This window comes from Scyliorhinus torazame, chromosome 8 (genome assembly GCF_047496885.1).
Source record: "Scyliorhinus torazame isolate Kashiwa2021f chromosome 8, sScyTor2.1, whole genome shotgun sequence".
Lineage (NCBI taxonomy): Eukaryota > Metazoa > Chordata > Chondrichthyes > Carcharhiniformes > Scyliorhinidae > Scyliorhinus > Scyliorhinus torazame.
This window is the reverse complement of record NC_092714.1, coordinates 156,243,274-156,262,813: the sequence shown is the minus strand read 5'-3', so window position 1 is coordinate 156,262,813 and position 19,540 is coordinate 156,243,274. Positions and strand designations below refer to the sequence as shown.

General features: G+C 45.3%; 3 non-coding genes across 3 annotated transcripts; 1 reads left to right on the top strand and 2 right to left on the bottom strand.

The window, feature by feature from the left end:
• Positions 1–4,259: 4,259 nt before the first annotated feature.
• trnar-ccu (transfer RNA arginine (anticodon CCU)) lies at positions 4,260–4,332 on the bottom strand. Its single transcript has one exon. It is a non-coding gene; the product is annotated as a tRNA-Arg (tRNA).
• A 2,604-nt stretch (positions 4,333–6,936) lies between these two features.
• Positions 6,937–7,009, top strand: trnar-ccg (transfer RNA arginine (anticodon CCG)). The gene has a single exon. It is a non-coding gene; the product is annotated as a tRNA-Arg (tRNA).
• A 7,107-nt stretch (positions 7,010–14,116) lies between these two features.
• On the bottom strand, positions 14,117–14,189 carry trnar-ccu (transfer RNA arginine (anticodon CCU)). The gene has a single exon. It is a non-coding gene; the product is annotated as a tRNA-Arg (tRNA).
• Between the last annotated feature and the right edge of the window lie 5,351 nt (positions 14,190–19,540).

Below are 19,540 nucleotides of genomic sequence, written 5' to 3'. Positions count from 1 at the left end.
GGTGCGTTAGGAGGTGGACAGCAGCAGCAGCAACCCGAGCGGGTGGGGGGGGGGAAGTGGGGCGGAGGGGGGGGCGGGTGGAGGTGGGGGGTTCTTTGTGTTTAGTACTATGTTTATTATCGTTTATTGGGGGGCTTGTATATTGGGGGAATACGTGTTTATGCGTTCTTTGTTTTTCTTTTTTCTGTAAGGGGGGGGTTTTGTTGAAAATATATAAAAATGTGAATACATTTTTTTTTTTAAATAAAAAATTGCAGCAGGATCTTGATCCGCTGGGGAAGTGGGCTGAGAAAAGGCAAATGCAGTCCAATACATGTAGTGTGAGGTGTTGTATTTTGGAAAGTCAAATCAAGGTCGGACTTTCACGATGAATGGTGGGACCTTAGGGAGTATCGTGGAACAGAGGGACCTTGGAGTTCAGGTGCACCGTTCTCTAAAGGTGGAGTCACAGGTAGGCAGGGCAGTGAAGGAGGCTTTTGGCCTGCTGGCCTTCATCAGCCAGGGCATTCAGTAGAGAAGTTGGCAAGTTATGTTGCGATTGTACAGGACGTTGGTGAGGCCGCACCTGATGAACTGTGTTCAGTTTTGGTCACCTTGCTATAGTAAAGATGTTATTAAACTGGAGAGAGTGCAGAAGTGATTTACAAGCATGTTGCCAGGACTCAAGTGAAATTAGTTGTAGGGAGAGATTGGACAGGCTAAGAGGAGCAACTATTTTATACAGAGGGTGGAATGAGTTGCCAGAGGAAGTGGTTGTGGCAAGGACATTGACAACATTTAAAAAGCATTTGGACAGATACATGGATAGGAAAGATTTAGAGGGATATGGTCCAAATGCATAAGACCATACGACATCGGAGCAGAATTAGGCCACTCGGCCCATCGAGTCTGCTCCGCTATTTAATCATGGTTGATATTCTTCTCATCCCCATTCTCCTGCCTTCTCCCCGTAACCCCTGATCCCTTTATTAATCAAGAACCTATCTCTCTGTGTCTCAAAGACACTCAGTCATTTGGCCTCCACAACTTTCTGCGGCAAAGAGTTCCACAAATTCACCACCCTTTGGCTGAAGAAATTCCTCCTCAGCTCTGTTTTAAATGATTGTACCTTTTGTCTGAGATTGTGTCCTCTGGTTCTAGTTTTTCCTACTAGTGGAAACATCCTCTCCACGTCCTCTCCTATACAGGCCTCGCAGTATCCTGTGCAGACTAATGGGGTTAGCTTAGTTGGGCTTTTTGGTTTGCATGGACCATAGAATTTACAGTGCAGAAGGAGGCCATTCAGCCCATCGAATCTACACCAGTCCTTGAAAGAGAACCCTACTTAAGACTACACCTCCACCCTATCGCCGTAATCCAGTAACCCCACCTAACCTTTGGACGCTAAGGGGCAATTTAGCGTGGCCAATCCACCTAACCTGCTCATCTTTGGACTGTTGAAGGAAACCGGAGCACCCAGGGGAAACCCACGCAGACATGGGGAGAAGGTGCAAACTCCACACAGACAGTCACCCGAGGCCAGAATTGAACCCGGGTCCCTGGAGCTTTGAGTGCTAACCACTGCGCCACTGAGCCACCTTAGTTTGGGCCGAAGGGTCTGTCTCCATGCCAAAGATTCTATGATTCTGTATATAAGTGCCATTTGAACTGCATTTGGTTGCTTGATTGGAACTAGGGGCAGTTGCAGATAGTAAGTTTAAGTTTTTTATTTTATTTTGAACGATTTGATTGATAATAGTAATGCTATTTCTTTCATGTTAATGTGGTTAATTTGGTGTTTAAATTAAAGTTTGTTTTAACATAAGTGATACCCATTGGACTTGGCGGGGGGGGGGGGGGGGGTCTCCTGGGGGAAAGTATCCTTTCCTCATAGTTTTAGAAATCAAAAATGCTGGGTCTGATCGGGTTTGCAAACTAAAGTTGGGGTCTCGTCCGGTATTCTAACAATACTACGTGAGGAAATGGAGTTGATCGGGTGGCAATTAGGCTCAGATTGGCAGGTCCTTCTTATCCACTCCATCTAGGCTCCTCATAGTTTTATCGCTTCAATTAAAACTCGGCATGGAATGGTTGAGTCTGATCCTATGCCTACAATCCCTAGATAAATCTCCCATAACCACGTCTGTTCTAAAGAAACCAACTCGAGATTATCTAATCTCTCCCATTCCTGGCAGCATCCTTCTCAATCTTCACTTTAAGCTTCCACTGCTTCGAGCTTTTTACCAATTTCAAACTACCCAGATCTACCCGGACAGATGCAAGAATGCCAAATTTCAAAGGGAGCAACAATTTAAATTGCATGAGAAAAGGGAGTTAATCAAGTGGCAATTTGGCTCTGATTGGTCAATGCATTGCCATGGAGAATACACCAGGTAATTTGGCTCAGATTGGTCAATGCATTGCCATGGAGAATACACCAGGGAATCACTTTAAATGTCTTGTTCTTGATCCTTTACGTTGTTTTGCAGCTCGTCCCCGGGGTTGCGGCTGGCCAATGGGGTTTCCCAATGTGGGCATCCCACACCGTCAGGAAATCCCCGGGCTGCCGGCACAACGGAGAATCCCAACAGCGGAGAATCCAGCCCATTGTACTGGATTGTGCCAATGAAAAAGATGTGAGAGAAAATGTTGCTGCACAGGAAAAGCCCAAATTGACTGACCATTTGGAAGGAAATCTCACTGTCAGTGTTGCACGTGGCGTCTTTAAAATCTGCTCCACTCCAGATGGGACTTGAACCCACAATTCCTAGTTTAGGAGGCCAGTGCCTTATCCATTAGGCCACTGGGGTTGCATCAGTAAGCTTGCTGCAGCTTGTAACATAGCCCTTTGTCTCTAGGCCAATCAGAACATTTTGGGACAAAAAGTCAGTTCCTGTCTGTAATCACTTCCAAATTTGAAGGCATTTTGTGGAACAGCCCTTTCTTTTCATTCACAGCTATATTCGACCAATTACAAAGCTCCCAACAATGACGTAACAGGATGTGATTGTGTCTGGTACATTGGCAATTGTCCAGATGAACCTCCTTAATCGTTTATTGTATGTGGACTGATTGTGGGGAAGTTTCTAGAAATGATAATTTGGTACAAAACTAACAGTGACTTGGGAAAATGCAGGTTTATTAAGGAAAATACCAAGATCTACTCGGACAGATACAAGAATGCCAAATTTCAAACAGAGCAACGATTTATACTGCAGGAGGAAAGGGAGCTGATCGGATGGCAATTTGGCTCTGATTGATCAAGACATTGTCATGGAGAATACACCAAGGAATCACTTTAAAACTGTACTCTCTCGTTCTTGATCTTTATTTGAGCAGGAACAGTTTCTCCCTATCTACTCTGTCCAGCCCCCTTATGATTTTGAACATTTCTATCTTATCTCCTCTTAACATTCTTCTCTCCAAGGAGAACAGGTCTAACTTTTTCAATCTATCCACATGACTTAAATATCTCATCCCTGGAACCATTTTTGTAAACCTCCTCTGCACTCTTTCCAATGTGTTCACATCTTTCCTATTGTGTGGTATCCAAAACTATGCACAATACTCCAGCTGAGGTCTAATTATTCACTTGTAATTGTATAAATTCTGCATAACCTCCTTGCTCTTCTACTCTATGCCCCTATTAATAAAGGACAGGATAATATATGTTTTATGAATTGCTCTCTCCATTTGTCCTGCCATATTTAATGATCTTTGTACATATCCACCAGGTCCCTATGATCTTGCACCCAATTAAGAACTTTACTCCTCATTTTATATTGTCTCGCCATGCTCTTCCGACCAAAATGATTTCTCACAATTACCCACATTGAATTTTATCGGTCAACTCTCTGCCCACTCCACCAGATTGTCTAGGTCCTTGTGAAGTTCAATCAGAGAGTCAGGAGCTCAAAAGGATATCAGGAGAAGGAGCAGGCAGCATCTTCCAGTTTGGAGGAAGAGTGTGCGTGTATTTCATCCCGGAATGTGATCACATGACTCATACGTGTGTTGTGATCGGCTGTCGACACCTGAAATTTGCAACTGTGCCTGAGGTGTTGGGTGAACTGAAAACAGGAATTAAAGGGACAGAATGTGGCTGGAAAGCGCAGGTGACATTCCTGCCTGAATGTGGGGATGACAAACATTGTATTGGATTGTGCCAATGAAAAAGATGTGTGAGAAAATATTGCTGCAGAGGAACGGTCCAAATTGATTGATCATTTTGAAGGAAATCTCACAGCCTGTGTTGTACATGGCAGCTCTAAACACTGCTCCACCCCAGATGGGACTTGAACCCACAATCCCTGGCTTAGGAGGCCAGTGCCTTATCCATTAGGCCACTGGGGCTGTGCCAATACTCCGGCTGCAGCTTGTCTCTAGACCCTTTGTCTCTAGACCAATCGGGTATTATGGGACAAAAGGTCAATTCCTGTCCAAATATCACTGCCAAATTTGAAGGCATTTTGTGGAGCAGCTCTTTCTTTTCATTCAAAGCTATATTCCAGCAATTACAAAGCTCCCAACACTGATGTAACAGGATGTGATTTTCTTTTGTACATTGGCAATTGGTTCAGATTAACCTCCTTAATCGTTTATTGTAGGCGGGCTGATAGTGGGGTAGTTTCGAGAAATGATAATTCAATACAAATTTCACAGTCATTTGGGCAAAATGCAGGTTTGTGAAGGAAAATCATCATGGCTTTGTTTCGTGGAAATCCTGTTTAAATAGCTTAGTTTGGATTTTGATGGGGCAGAGAGAACTTTGAGGAGGATAATGTGGTTGATGTGGTGCACATGAATTTGCAAAAGTCGAGTGCAAACAATAAATTTCCTCGCAGCAGTGTTGTGAACAATACTTGAGCAGGAATTTACCAGGTTGATCCTGCCATTTGCAGATGCTTCTCTCAAAGATTAAGCTGCAGTTGAAATTGAAATAGAAACCTATTGGGGTAGGTGAGGGTGTGGCAGTTTTAACACCTCTTCATCATTCATTCCAGCCACAGCATGTTTATAAAGAGGGACCTAATGTAAATTTGTGATGAATGCTAGAGATGCCCTGCAGAGTAGATCATTTGAGGCATGGCCGAGTTTCTCAGATTCGAGTTCACTCCACCACCATTGTCAGCGACAATGGAGAATTTGGTGCTCCGCCAACATTCCATTCACTGCAGCAGGACCAGAGGATCCGGCCGGCGTAAACGGACAGGGAATTCAGCCAGTGTGTTTGGACTTATGAAAAATGAAAATCGCTTATTGTCACGGGTAGGCTTCAAATGAAGTTACTGTGAAAAGCCCCTAGTCGCCACATTCCAGCGCCTGTTCGGGGAGGCTGTTACGGGAATTGAACCGTGCTGCTGGCCTGCCTTGGTCTGCTTTCAAAGCCAGTGATTTAGCCCTGTGCTAAACAGCCCCTGCAAAATAAAAATCGCTTATTGTCCCAAGTAGGCTTTAATCAAGTTACTGCGAAAAGCCCCTAGTTGCCACATTCCAGCACCTGTTCAGGGAGGCTGTTACAGGAATTGAACCGTGCTACTGGCCTGCCTTGCTCTGCATTCAAAGCCAGCAATTTAGCCCAGTGTGCTAAACAGCAAACTAGATAAGCAGATCAGAGGATCTGAGTAGGATAAAGATGATATTATTAATGGGAGGAGTTTGGTTAGTAGCAGGCAGTTTAGCGTTTAGTTTTTGTGAGTGTGATGAATGTAGGAATTTCAAATATATATTCTATTAAATGTATTTGGAGATAAAAGATAGCAGTTAGGAGTTAGTATTTCATTGTCATTGTATAGCATTGCTATACAATGGTTTGTTCCATATGTGTTTGTCCATAGATTTGTTTCTGGAACCTAACTTTTCATTCATCTGCGGAAGGAGCTGCACTCCGAAAGCTAGTGATTCGAAACAAACCTGTTGGACTTTAACCTGCTGTTGTAAGACTTCTTACTGTACCCACCCCACCCAGTCCAATGCCGGCACCTCCACATCATTGTTTAATAGGTAATTGTAAGTTATTTTCTTGTCTGCTATTAAAGATATTGTAATCCAGTGTTAATAATACATTTGTTTTAGTGTACTATATCCTGGTTTGTGTGTGGAATAACTCCTGGAGCTAAGAGTGCTTTTCTCACATTCTTACAAATTAAATCAAATATTGGGGTTTCTGTCCGGTTATCTAGCAACTGTTAAGTTCTGGTCTGTGATTTAAATACTAGGAAATCTAAGTTGAACAGCAGTCTGACACAGACAGATAGATCTGCAGGCAGTTTCCTGAAAGGATCTCTCTTGATCTTCAAGCAGTCTTTCCAAAAAAATCTCCATACAACAGGACATAAAGTCGCCTTTGTTTGCTAACTTTATTTGAGACAGAGCAGATATAAATAAGTAGTAAAAAGGGTTTCCTTTTTGAAAAATAATTGCCTAACTGTTAATTGGAAAGTAATGTTCAGTGATGTTAATGTGTTTCATCCTGTGTTAAGAATAAAGTTTGTTTTAATATAAAAGGTATCTATTCATCAGAGTCATCACTCCTGGAATGAAGTATCCTTTCTTCATAGTTTTAAAAATGAATAAAGGTGTTTGGCATTCTGTTCCTGTATCCCAACAAATGATCCGGCATCTTATCTCTTCCACAGTCAGTGCAACTTAGGGCAAGGAAACCTGTTTTATGCAACCAATGAACTGTACCAATTGTTTCTGTACACAAGCCCGTCAGATCCAATCACACATTAACTCTATTTCTTTCTCCACAGATGCTACCAGAGTTGCTGCGAATTTCTAGCATTTTCACTTTTTCTTATAAAGGAGTCAGTCAGATCATTCCTGGGACCTTTGGAATTGGTACAATGAGGTTGTGTTTGAAAGGAAAGGGCTGACCCACAAACACATCAAACCTTCCACTGAATATGTGGCGAGAAAGGAGCAAAGAGCAAACTGCACACACTCACATGTACAGCCCCAGTGGCCTAATGGATAAGGCACTGGCCTCCGGAGCCAGGGATTGTGGGTTCAAGTCCCACCTGGGGTGAGATCTTCTTTGGGCGTGAGAATGAAACTGAATGAAATTTCTTCTATGAAAAGCAGGGTGGTGTGGATTTTCTTATGACCATAATCAAAGATGTTTGGGTCATAGGAGGAGGCCATTTAGACTAGAGTTTCACGCTTTCAGACCCCCACCCTCCTCTGTGTGGAAGTAAATTCTCCTCAACTTCCCTCTGACTCTTTAATCAAATAGTTAAACCTCTATCCACTGGTATTTAACTTCTCTGCTCAGGGAAGCAGCTCTTCCCTATCCAGTCCATCTGGGCTCTTCATAATTTTAACACACCAATTAAATCTCGCCATGGAATGATTGGGTCTGTTCCTGTGCTGACAATCCCGAAATAAATCTCCCATAATTACGTCTGTTCCAAAGAAAACAACCCAAGATTATCCAATCTCTCAACATGACTAAAATTCTCCATTCCTGGCAGCATCCTTCTCAATCTTCACTTTGGACTTCCACTGCTCCAAGCATTTTACCAATTTGGAAGTACTCAGATCTATCCAAACAGATGCAAGAATGGCAAATTTTAAAGGGAACAACAATTAGTACTGCATGAGGAAAGGGCATGCATGAGATCAGATGGCAATTTGGCTCTGATTGGTCAAGGCATTGCCATGGAGAATACACCAGGAAATCACTTTAAATATATAAACCTCTTGTTCTTGATCTTTTACAAGCTGGAAGAGGTTCTCCCTATCTACTCTGTCCAGCCCCCTTGTGATTTTGACATCTCGATCAAATCTCTTCTTTGCCTTCTTCTCTCCAAGGAGAACAGTTCCACCCTTGCAATCTATCCACATAACTTACATTTCTCCTCCCTGGAACCATTCTATAAACCTCTTCTGCACTCTCTCCAATGTGTTCACATTCTTCTTATAATGTGGTGCACAAAACTGTGCACAATGCTCCAGCTGAGGTATAACTAATGTCTTGTATCAATTCAGCATAACCTCCTTCCTATTGTACTCTATGCTCCTATTAATAAAGCCCAGGATAATATATGTTTTATGAACTGCTCTCTCCACCTCTTCACTGATCCAGGTACATATACACCTAGGTCCCTCTGATCCTGCACCCACTGAAGAATTTTACTCCTTAATTTATATTGTTTCTCTGTGTTCTTCCTGCCAAAATGCATCATCTCACACTTCCCCACATTGAACTTTATCGGTCAACTATCTGCCCACTCTACCTGCCCTTCTGAAGTTCACTCAGCAAGTCAGGAGCTCAAAAGGATATCATGAGAAGGAGCAGGCAGCATCTTCCAGTTTGGAGGAATAGTGTGCGTGTATTTCATCCCAAAATGTGATCACATGAATTATACGTGTGTTGTGATCGGCTGTCGACATCTCAAATTAGCAACTGTGCCTGAGGTGTTGGGTGAACTGAAGACAGAAAATAAAGGGACAGTATTTGGCTGGAAAGTGCAGGTGACATTACTGCCTGAATGTGGGGATGACACACAGTTTAGTAAAAACATTGTATTGGATTGTGCCAATGAAAAAGATTGTTTTTCAACACTGATCTCACTGTAAGATGGCATTAAAAGGTACCCCACCGCAGATGGGACTTGAACCCACAATCCACAGCTTAGAAGGCCTGTGCCTTATCCATTAGGCCACTAGGGCCTGCTGCAGCTTGTGGTATAGCCCTTTGTCTCTAGACCAAACGGGCCATTATGGGACAAAACGTCAGTTCCCATCAACAATTACATTTAAATATGAAGGCATTTTGTGGTTCAGCTCTTTCTTTTCATTCCCAGCTATATTCTACCAATTACAAAGCTCCCAACAATGATGTAACAGGGTGTGATTGTCTTCTGTGCATTGACAATTGGTCCAGATGAACCTCCTTAATCGTTTATTGTCGGTGGACTGATTGTGGGGAAGTTTCTAGAAAGATAATTTGTTACAAAATTAACAGTGACTTGGAAAAATACAGGTTTATTCAGGAAAATACCCATGTCTATCCAGGCAGATATAAAAATGCCAAATTTCGAAGGGAGCAACAATTTAAACTGCATGAGAAAAGCAGCTGTTCGGATGGCAACTTGGTTCTGATTGGCCAAGCCATTGCCATGGAGAATGCACCAGGAAATCACGTTAAAACTGTGCCATCTCGTTCTTGATCTTTATGCGAGCTGGACCAGTTTCTCCCTGTCTACTCTGTCCATCCCCCTCATGATTTTGAACATTTCTATCAAAACTCCTCTTAGCCTTCTTCTCTCCAAGGAGAACAGGTGAAACTTTTTCAATCTGTCTATAACTTAAATTTCTCCTCCCTGGAACAATGTTTGTAAACCTCTTCTGCATTCTCTCCAATGCGTTCACATCCTTCCTATAGTGTGGTGTCCAAAACTGTGCACAATACCCCAACTGAGGTCTAATTAGTGTCTTGTATAAATTCAGCATAACCTCCTTGCTCTTGTACTCTGTCCCCCTATTAAGAAGGTCCAGGATAATATATGTTTTATGAACTGCTCTCTCCACCTGTCGTGCCATATTTCATGATCTTTGTACATCTACACCCAGGTCCCTCTGATTCTGCACCCAATTCAGAATTTTACTCCTTATTTTATATTATCTGTCCATGTTCTTCCTACCAAAATGTTTTATCTCACACTTCTCCACATTGAACGATATCGGTCAACTCTTGGCCCACTCCACCAACTTGTCCATGTCCTTTTGAAGTTCAATCAGAGAGTCAGGATCTCAAAACGATATCATGAGAAGGAGCAGGCAGCATCTTCCAATTTGGAGGAAGAGTGTGCGTGTGTTTCATCCCGGAATGCGATGACATGAATCATACATTGGATTGGATTGGATTTGTTTATTGTCACGTATACCAAGGTACAGTGAAAAGTATTTTTTGACAAGTAGCTCAACATATCATTTCGTACATGAAAAGAAAAGAAAAGAAAATACATAATAGGGTAACACAAGGTACACAATGTAACTACATAAACATCGGCATCGGGTGAAGCACACAGGGGTGTAGTGTTAATCAGGTCAGTCCATAAGAGGGTCTTAGGAGTCTGGTAACAGCAGGGAAGAAGCTGTTTTTGAGTCTATTCGTGTGTGTTCTCAGACTTTTGTATCTCCTGCCCGATGGAAGAAGTTGGAAGAGTGAGTAAGCCTGGTGGGAGGGGTCTTTAATTATGCTGCCCGCTTTCCCTAGGCAGCGGGAGGTGTAGATGGAGTCAATGGATGGGAGGCATGTTTGTGTAATGGACTGGGCTGTGTTCATTGTGGTGATATACATCACTGTAAGTACACAATGGGTTAATGTACATACATTACACCTAGCTAGACACTAGAGGGAACACACAGAAGTGACACTACCACAGGAGGGCATTACACCAACCCATATATAAGGACACTGCACACATAATCTTCCTCTTTCCAGTGGAGATTCTCAGTGAGCACAGACACAGGGTTGATTGAAACACATCACTCCCACCACGTGGATTGTAGCAGACTGGCCAGTCAGTCTGAGTAGCTATAGCAGGATTAACAGTAGCGTCGAATCCAAGTAGGAGAATTGTTAATAGTCCAGTAAACGTGTTGAAGCTATCTCCAAGTCTGAACCTTCCTTTGTCAGAGTGCACATCATGGAAGCAGCTTATGCTACGTCAAGAGCAAAACAAAAGATGGTACCAGTGAGTAACTGTTTAAATCCATATAGCTCAACTCAACAAAACAGTGACAACCAGCAACAAAAGCCAGGCAAGTTGATGTTTGGGATTCCGATTCCACAGCAGCTCCAGTACCAAGGCAATCTCAGTGAAAACTGGCGTTGGTTCCGGCAGAGATTCGAGATCTACCTGGTAGCGTGCGACCTAGATGGCGTGGCGAATGCAGAAAAAATAAAACTTCTACTTACCATCGCGGGTCCAGAAACAGCTGAAATCTTCCAGACCTTCAAATACTCAAAGGGGCAAAACAAGAGCGATTTCCAGGCAGTCCTGGACAAATTCCAAGAATTCTGCGAGGAACATACAAGAAGAAAAGGTAAAAGAGGTGGCAAATCTCACCGCGAGGTAGGCTTGCAGCAACGAACGGCAGTTTTGAATTGCAGCCATCTTGGAAAAGGTGCTGCACATGCGCAGTTGCGCGAAGAACGCACAGAACGGGAAGGTCCAATTGCGCATGAGCAAGAAGCCGCGCATGCGCAATTGCGAAAAAGGCCCAAGTAAAGGAACAGCGATCTGCGCAATCGCTTCCTACGCACTACGTCACAAGCATCATGACGTCAGAGGCCCCGGACCACGCCCACTTAAAGGGGAAATGTCCCAAAACACAAAAAGAATTTAAAGCCTCAAAACCAGATTCTTTCACCTGGAACGACAGCACAATGCCTGAAATTCGACCAGTAGCTGAAAGTAACCTCCACAGAACTCTGCAACAAGCAGTAAGCACCACCCAATGAGATGGTACAGTCCTTGAAGACTATGACTCAGACCTTGAATTCTTCTTTGGACATCGTGAGCCCAATGCCAGCTCCGACACAAAACGTGATGATATGGTCTTGGAAGACAATGACTCAGACGAAGCTTTCACCTTGGGAGGCTACCCCAGTACCAAATCCGAACCGCAACCAGACGTGTTGCACATTGACGACCCCGACGACGAATTCTTCGGGTTTGAGGATCTTCAGCCCAGCAGATATGTCATCCCGACTCGTGAGTGCAGGATTATGCTGCGGCCTGACACCAAGAGACAGAGAGCGGTACAAGCCCACAGAGAGCAGCCTGCTGCCACACAGAGAGTGGTCCACGCACCACGAAGGGTCCCCGTCTCCACACAGAGAGTGGTCCACCCACCACAAAGGGTCCCAGCCTCCACACAGAAAGTGATGAAAGACTCCACAGCGAGCTCGTGGACAGACTCTATGATAGAAGCAACGCAAGACTCCACAGCGCAGTCCTTGCATGAACAAGAAGTGACTCAATTGGCACAAGCCTCCACAGAGAGCTCGTGGACAGACTCCACGATAGAAGCAACGCAAGACTCCACAGCGCAGTCCTTGCATGAACAAGAAGTGATGACAGTTTCCACAGAGAGACCAATGCACGATTCGATGGACTGGGCTGTGTTCATGACTCTCTGCAGTTTCTTGCGGTCCTGGCCCGAGCAGTTGCTATACCAGGCTGTGGTGCAGCCCGATAGGATGCATCCTATGGTGCATCGCTGAAAGTTGGTAAGAGTTAATGTGGACAAGCTGAATTTTCTTAGTTTCCTGAGGAAGTATAGGCGCTGTTGTGCTTTCTTGGTGATAGAGTCGACGTGGGTGGACTAGGACAGATTGTTGGTGATGTGTACGTACCCCTAGGAATTTGAAGCTGCTAACCATCTCCACCTCGGCCCCGTTGATGCTGACAGGGGTGTGTACAGTACTTTGCTTTCTGAAGTCAATGACCAGCTCTTTAGTTTTGCTGGCATTGAGAAATAGATTGTTGTCGCTGCACCATTCCACTAGGTTCTCTGTCTCCCTCCTGTATTCTGACTCGTTGTTATTCGAGATCCGGCCCACTATGGTCGTATCGTCAGCAAACCTATAGATGGAGTTGGAACCAAATTTTGCCACGCAGTCGTCTATGTACAGGGAGTATAATAGGGGAATAAGTGCGCAGCCTCGCGGGGCCCCGGTATTGAGGACTATCGTGGAGAAGGTGTTGTTTATTCTGACTGATTGTGGTCTGTGGGTCAGAAAGTCGAGGATCCAGTTGCAGAGTGAGGAGCCAAGTCCTAGGTTTTGGATCTTTGATATGAGCTTGGCTGGGATTATGGTGTTGAAGGCGGAGCTGTAGTCAATAAATAGGAGTCCTTGTTGTCAAGATGCTCTAGGGATGAGTGTAGGGCCAGGTATATGGCATCTGCTGTGGACCAGTTGCGGCGGTATGCAAATTGCATTGGATCAAGGCATTCTGGGAGTATGGAGTTGATACGCTTCATGACCAACCTCTCAAAGCACTTCATTGGAACTGAAGTCAGGGCCACCGGACGGTGTCATTGAGGCATGTTGCCTGGTTTGTCTTTGGCACTGATATGATGGTGGTCTTCTTGAAGAAGGTTGAGACCTTGGAACACAGTAGGGACAATTTAAAGATGCCTGCGAACACATCTGCCAGCTGGCCCGCGCAGGCTCTGAGTGCACGACCAGGGATCCCGTCCAGACCCATCGCCTTCCAAGGGTTCACTTTCAGGAAGGCTGATCTGGCTTTGGAAGCTGTGATGGTGGGTATGGGTGTGTTATGGGCTGCTGGGGCATTCGACAGTGGACCGTTGGTTTCCTGCTCGAACCGAGCATAGAATGCATTGAGTTCATCGGGGTGGGGTGCGCTGCTGCTGGAGATACTGCTCGGCTTCGCTTTGTAGCCCGTTATGTTGTTTAGGCCTTGCCACAACAACCGAGAGTCTGTAATGTGAGTCTTTGACTCTAGCTTGGTCTGATAGTCTCCCTTGGCATCTCGGATGGCATTGTGGAGGTCATACCTGGATTTTATGTATAGGTCAGGGTCACCTGACTTGAATGCCTCAGACCTGTCCATCGGGAGGGAGTCAATCTCGCGATTGAGCCATGGTTTCCAGTTAGGGAACGTACAAACTGCTTTCTTTGGCACACGGACATCCACACATTTGCTGATGATGTCCATGACGGTGGTGGCATTCTCATTTAAGTTGGTCGCTGAAGTCTTAAATATGGACCAGTCCACTGTTTCTAAGCAGTCACGTAGGAGCTCTTCTGTTTCCTTGGACCAGCACGGCACGAGCTTTTTAGCTGGATTCTCCCGCTTGAATTTCTGCTTGTGTTGTAATTGGCTGTCGACATCTCAAATTAGCAACTGTGCCTAAGGTTTTGGGTGAACTGAAGACGGGAAATAAAGGGACAGTATTTGGCTGAAAAGTGCAGGTGACATTACTGCCTGAATGTGGGGATGACACAGTTTAGTAGAAACATTGTATTGGATTGTGCCAATGAAAAATATGTGAGAGAAAATGTTGCTGCACAGGAAGAGCCCAAATTGATTGAACATTTGGAAAGAAATCTCACTGTCAGTGTTGTACATGGCAGCTTTAAAAGCTACTCCACCCCAGATGGGACTTGAACCCACAATCCCTGGCTTAGGAGGCCAGTGCCTTATCCATTAGGCCACTGGGGCTATACCTGTGGGCTTGCTGCAGCTTGTGACATAGCCCTTTGTCTCTAGACCAATCGGGTCATTATGGGACAAAACGTCATTTCCTGTCTATAATCACTACTAAATTTGAAGACATTTTGTGGATCAGCTCTTTCTTTTCACTCACAGCTATATTCTATCAATTGCAAAGCTCCCAACAATGATGCAATAGGATGTGATTGTCTCCTGTACGTTGGCCATTGGTACAGATGAACTACCTTAATCGTTTATTGTATGTGGGCTGATAGTGGAGAAGTTTCTAGAAATGATAATTCGATACACATTAAACAGTCACTTGGGTAAATGCAAGTTTGTTAAGGAAAATCATCATGGATTTGTTTAGTGGAAATCCTGTTTAAATAGCTTAGCTCAGATTTTGATCACAGTAATAGAATTTACAGTGCAGAAGGAGGCCATTCAGCCCATTGAGTCCGTACCAGCTCTTGGAAAGAGCACCCGACCCAAGGTCAACACCTCCACCCTATCCCCATAACTCAGTAACGCCACCCAACACCAAGGGCAATTTTGGACACTAAGGGCAAGTTATTATGGCCAATCCACCTAACCTGCACATCTTTGGACTGTGGGAGGAAACCGGAGCACCCGGAGGAAACCCACGCACACACGGGGAGGATGTACAGACTCCGCACAGACAGTGACCAAAGCCGGAATCGAACCTGGGACCTTGGAGCTGTGAAGCAATTGTGCTATCCACAATGCTACTGTGCTGCCTTAAGAAGTCTGACAACGCCACGTTAAAGTCCAACAGGTTTGTTTCAAATCACTAGCTTTCGGAGTACTGCTCCTTCCTCAGGTGAAGGAAAAGGTAGGTTCCAGAAACATATATATAGGCACAGTCAAAGATGCAAGATGATACTTTGAATGCGAGCATTTGCAGGTAATTAAGTCTTTACAGATCCAGAGATAGGGGTAACCCTAGGTTAAAGAGGTGTGAATTGTCTCAAGCCAGGACAGTTGGTAGGATTTCGCAGGCCAGATGGTGGGAGGTGAATGTAATGCAACATGAATCCAAGGTCCTGGTTGAGGCCGTACTCATGTGTGCGGAACTTAGTTATAAGTTTCTGCTCGGCGATTCTGCGTTGCCGCGCGTCCTGAAGGCTGCCTTGGAGAACGCTTACCCGAAGATCAGAGACTGAATGCCCTTGACTACTGAAGTGTTCCCCGACTGGAAGAGAACATTCCTCCCTGGCGATTGTCGCACGTTGTCCGTTCATCCGTTGTCGCAGCGTCTGCATGGTCTCGCCAATGTACCACGCTTCGGGACATTCTTTCCTGCAGCGTATAAGGTAGACAACGTTGGCCGAGTCGCACGAGTATGTGCCGCGTACCTGGTGGGTGGTGTTCTCACGTGTAATGGTGGTACCCATGTCGATGATCTGACACGTCTTGCAGAGATTGCCATGGCAGGGTTGTGTGGTGTCGTGGTCGCTGTTCTGAAGGCTGGGTAGTTTGCTGCAAACAATGGTTTGTTTGAGGTTGTTTGAAGTCAGGTAGTGGGGGTATGGGTAGGACCTTGGCAAGATGTTCGTCTTCATCGATGACTTGTTGAAGGCTGCGAAGAAGATGTCGTAGTTTCTCCACTCCGGGGAAGTACTGGACGACGAACGGTACTCTGTCGGTTGTGTTCCATGTTTGTCTTCTGAGGAGGTCGTGTGGTTTTTTGCTATTGTGCGTTGGAATTGTCGATCGATGAGTTGAGCGCCATATCCCGTTCATACGAGGGCATCTTTCAGCGTCTGTCGATGTCTGTTATGCTCCTCGTCTGAGCAGATCCTGTGTATACGGAGGGCTTGTCCATAGGGGATGGCTTCTTTAATGTGTTTAGGGTGGAAGCTGGAGAAGTGGCGCATTGTGAGGTTATCCATGGGCTTGCGGTAAAGCAAAGTCCTTGTTGGAAATGAGTGTATCCAAGAATGCAACTGATTCTGGAGAGTAGTCCATGGTGAGTCTGACGGTGGGATGGAACTTATTGATGTCATCGTGTAGTCGTTTCAGTGATTCTTTGCCGTCGGTACAAAGGGAAAAAAATGTCATTGATGTATCTGGTGTATAACGTCGGTTGAAGGTCCTGTGCGGTGAGGAGGTCTTGTTCAAACTTGTGCATGAAGATGTTGGCATATTGAGGTACGAATTTGGTCCCCATTGCTGTTCCGTGTGCCTGGATGAAGAACTTGTTGTCGAAGCTGAAGATGTGGTGATCCCGAATGAAGCGGATGAGTTGCAAAATTGAGTCTGGAGATTGGCAGTGTTGAGTACTGAGGCTGTTGCAGCAAAACCGTTGTGACATTTTTTTCCTTTGGATCCACGGCGAAGAGTCACTGAAATTACTGCACAGTGACATCAATAAGTGCCAGCCTTCAGAACAGTGACCACATCACACAACCCTGCCATGGCAATCTCTGCAAGACGTGCCAGATCATCGACATGGGTACCACCATTATACGTGAGAACACCACCCACCAGGTACGCGGTACATACTCGTGCGACTCGGCCAACATTGTCTACCTCATACGCTGCAGGAAAGGGTGTCCCGAAGCGTGGTGCATTGGCGAGACCATGCAGACGCTGCGACAATGGATGAACGGATAGCGCGCGACAATCGCCAGGCAGGAATGTCCCCTTCCAGTTGGGGAACACTTCAGCAGTCAAGGGCATTCAGCCTCTGATCTCAGGTAAGCGTTCTCCAAGGCGGCCTTCAGGACGCGCGACAACGCAGAATCGGCGAGTAGAAATTTATAGCCATGTTCCGCACACATGAGTGCAGCCTCAACCGGGACCTGGGATTCATGTCGCATTACATTCACCCCCCACCATTTGGCCTGGCCTTACAAAATCCTACCAACTGTCCTGGTTTGGGACAATTCACAGCCCTTTAACTTGGGATTATCCCTTTCTCTGTATATATAAAGGCTTAATTACCTGCAAATGCTCGCATTCAGAGTATCTTCTTGCATCTTTGACTTTGTCTATATATATGTTTCTGGAACCTACCTTTTAATTCACCTGAGGAAAGAGCAGTGCTCTGAAAGCTAGTGATTTGAAACAAACCTGTTGGACTTTACCGTGGTGTTGTAAGACTTCTTATTGTGCTCTCACCCCAGTCCAACGCCGGCTTCTCCACATCAGATTTTGATGGTGTGCAAAGAGCTTTGAGGAGGATAATGTGGTTGATTGGTGCACATGAATTTGCAAAAGATAAATAGCCTCGCAGCAGTGTTGTAAACAATACTTGAGCTGGAATTTACCAGGTTGATCCTGCCATTTGCAGATGCTTCTGTCAGGATTAAGCTGGATTTGAAATTAAAATAGGAACCAATTGGGATGGGTGAAGATGTGGCAGTTTTAACACCTTTTCATCATTCATTCCAACCATGTATGTGTTTAGAAAGAGAGACCTAATGTAAATTTGTTATGAATGTTAGAAATGCCTTGCAGAGTAGATCACTTGAGGCACAGCCGAGTTTCTCAGATCCAAGTTCGCCCCACCACCGTTGTCAGTGACAACGGAGAATTTGGTGCTCCACCAACATTCCATTCACTGCAGCGTGTGGCTAGCGTAAACGGACAGAGAATTCTAGCCATTGTGTTTGGACTTAGGTAAGCAGGTCAGAGGATCTGAGTAGGATAAAGATGATATTATTAATGGGAGGTCTGTAGCAGGCAGTTTAGCGTTTAGTTTTTGATCGTGTGATTACTGTAGGAATTTCAAATATATATTGTATTATATGTATTTGGAGATGAAAGATAGCAGTTAGAAGTTAGTGTTTCATTGTCATTTAGCACAGGGCTAAATCGCTGGCTTTGAAAGCAGACCAAGGCAGGCCAGTAGCACAGTTCAATTCCTGTACCAGCCTCCCTGAACAAGTGTCGGAATGTGGCGATTTGGGGCTTTTTACAGTAACTTCATTTAAAGCCGACTTGTGAAAATAAGTGATTTTCATTTCATTTCATTGTACAGCATTGCTTAATAGGTAATTGTAAGCTATTTTCTTGTCTGCTATTAAAGATATAGCTGTGAATGAAAAGAATGAACTGGTTGGGTCTGATTCTGTACCTACAATCCCTAAATAAATCTTCCATAACCACGTCTGTTCCAAAGAAAACAACCGAAGATTATCCACCTTCTCAACATGGCTAAAACTCTCCATTCCTAGCAGCATCTTCTATCTTCACTTTGGATTTCACTGTACCGAGCTTTTGACCAATTTGAAAATACTCAGATCTACCCGGACAGATGCAAGAATGCCAAATTTCAAAGGGGGCAACAATTTAAACTGCATGAGGAAAGGGAGCTGGTCAGATGACAATTTGGCTCCGATTGGTCAAGGCATTGCCATGGAGAGTACACCAGGGAATCACTTTAAATCTTCAAATCTCTGGTTCTTGATCTTTTATGAGCTGGAAAAGGTTCTCCCTATCTACTCTGTCCAGTCCCCTTGTGATTTTGGCATCTTGATCAAATCTCTTCTTAGCCTTCTTCTATCCAAGGAGAACAGTTCCATCTGCTACAATCTATCCACATAACTTAAATTTCTTCTCCCTCGAACCATTCTTGCAAACCCTTTTCAGCACTCTCTCCAGTGTGTTCACACTTTACAGCGTTAAGGTCTCAGTTTTGATTGCCACCTGGGTCACTGTCTGTGGGGAGTCCGCACGTTTTCCCTGTGTCAGTGTGGGTTTCCTCCGGGTGCTCCAGTTTTCCCCCACAGTCCAAAGATGTGCAGAGTAGATGGATTAGCCATGATAAATTGTCCTTTAGTGTCCAAAAAGGTTAGGTGGGGTTATGGCGCTCTTTCCGAGGGCGGGTGCAGACTCGATGGGCTGAATGGTCTCCTTCTGCACTGTAGATTCTATGATCGTTTAGAAGGAAATCTTGGGCGAAATTCTCCTCCAACGGCACGATGTCCGCCGACTGGCGCCAAACACGGCGCCAATCAGACGGGCATCGTGCCGGCCCAAAGGTGCGGAATGCTCCGCATCTTTGGCGGCCTAGCCCCAACATTGAGGGGCTAGGCCGACGCCGGAGGGATTTCCGCCCCGCCAGCTGGCGGAAATGGCGTTTGTTGCCCCGCCAGCTGGCGCGGAAATGTGGCGCATGCGCGGGAGCGTCAGCGGCCGCTGACAGTTTCCCGGCGCATGCGCGGGAGCGTCAGCGGCCGCTGTCAGTTTCCTGCGCATGCGCAGTGGGGAGAGTCTCTTCCGCCTCCGCCATGGTGGAGGCCGTAGCGGAGGCGTAAGGGAAAGAGTGCCCCCACGGCACAGGCCCGCCCAAGGATCGGTGGGCCCCGATCGCGGGCCAGGCCACCGTGGGG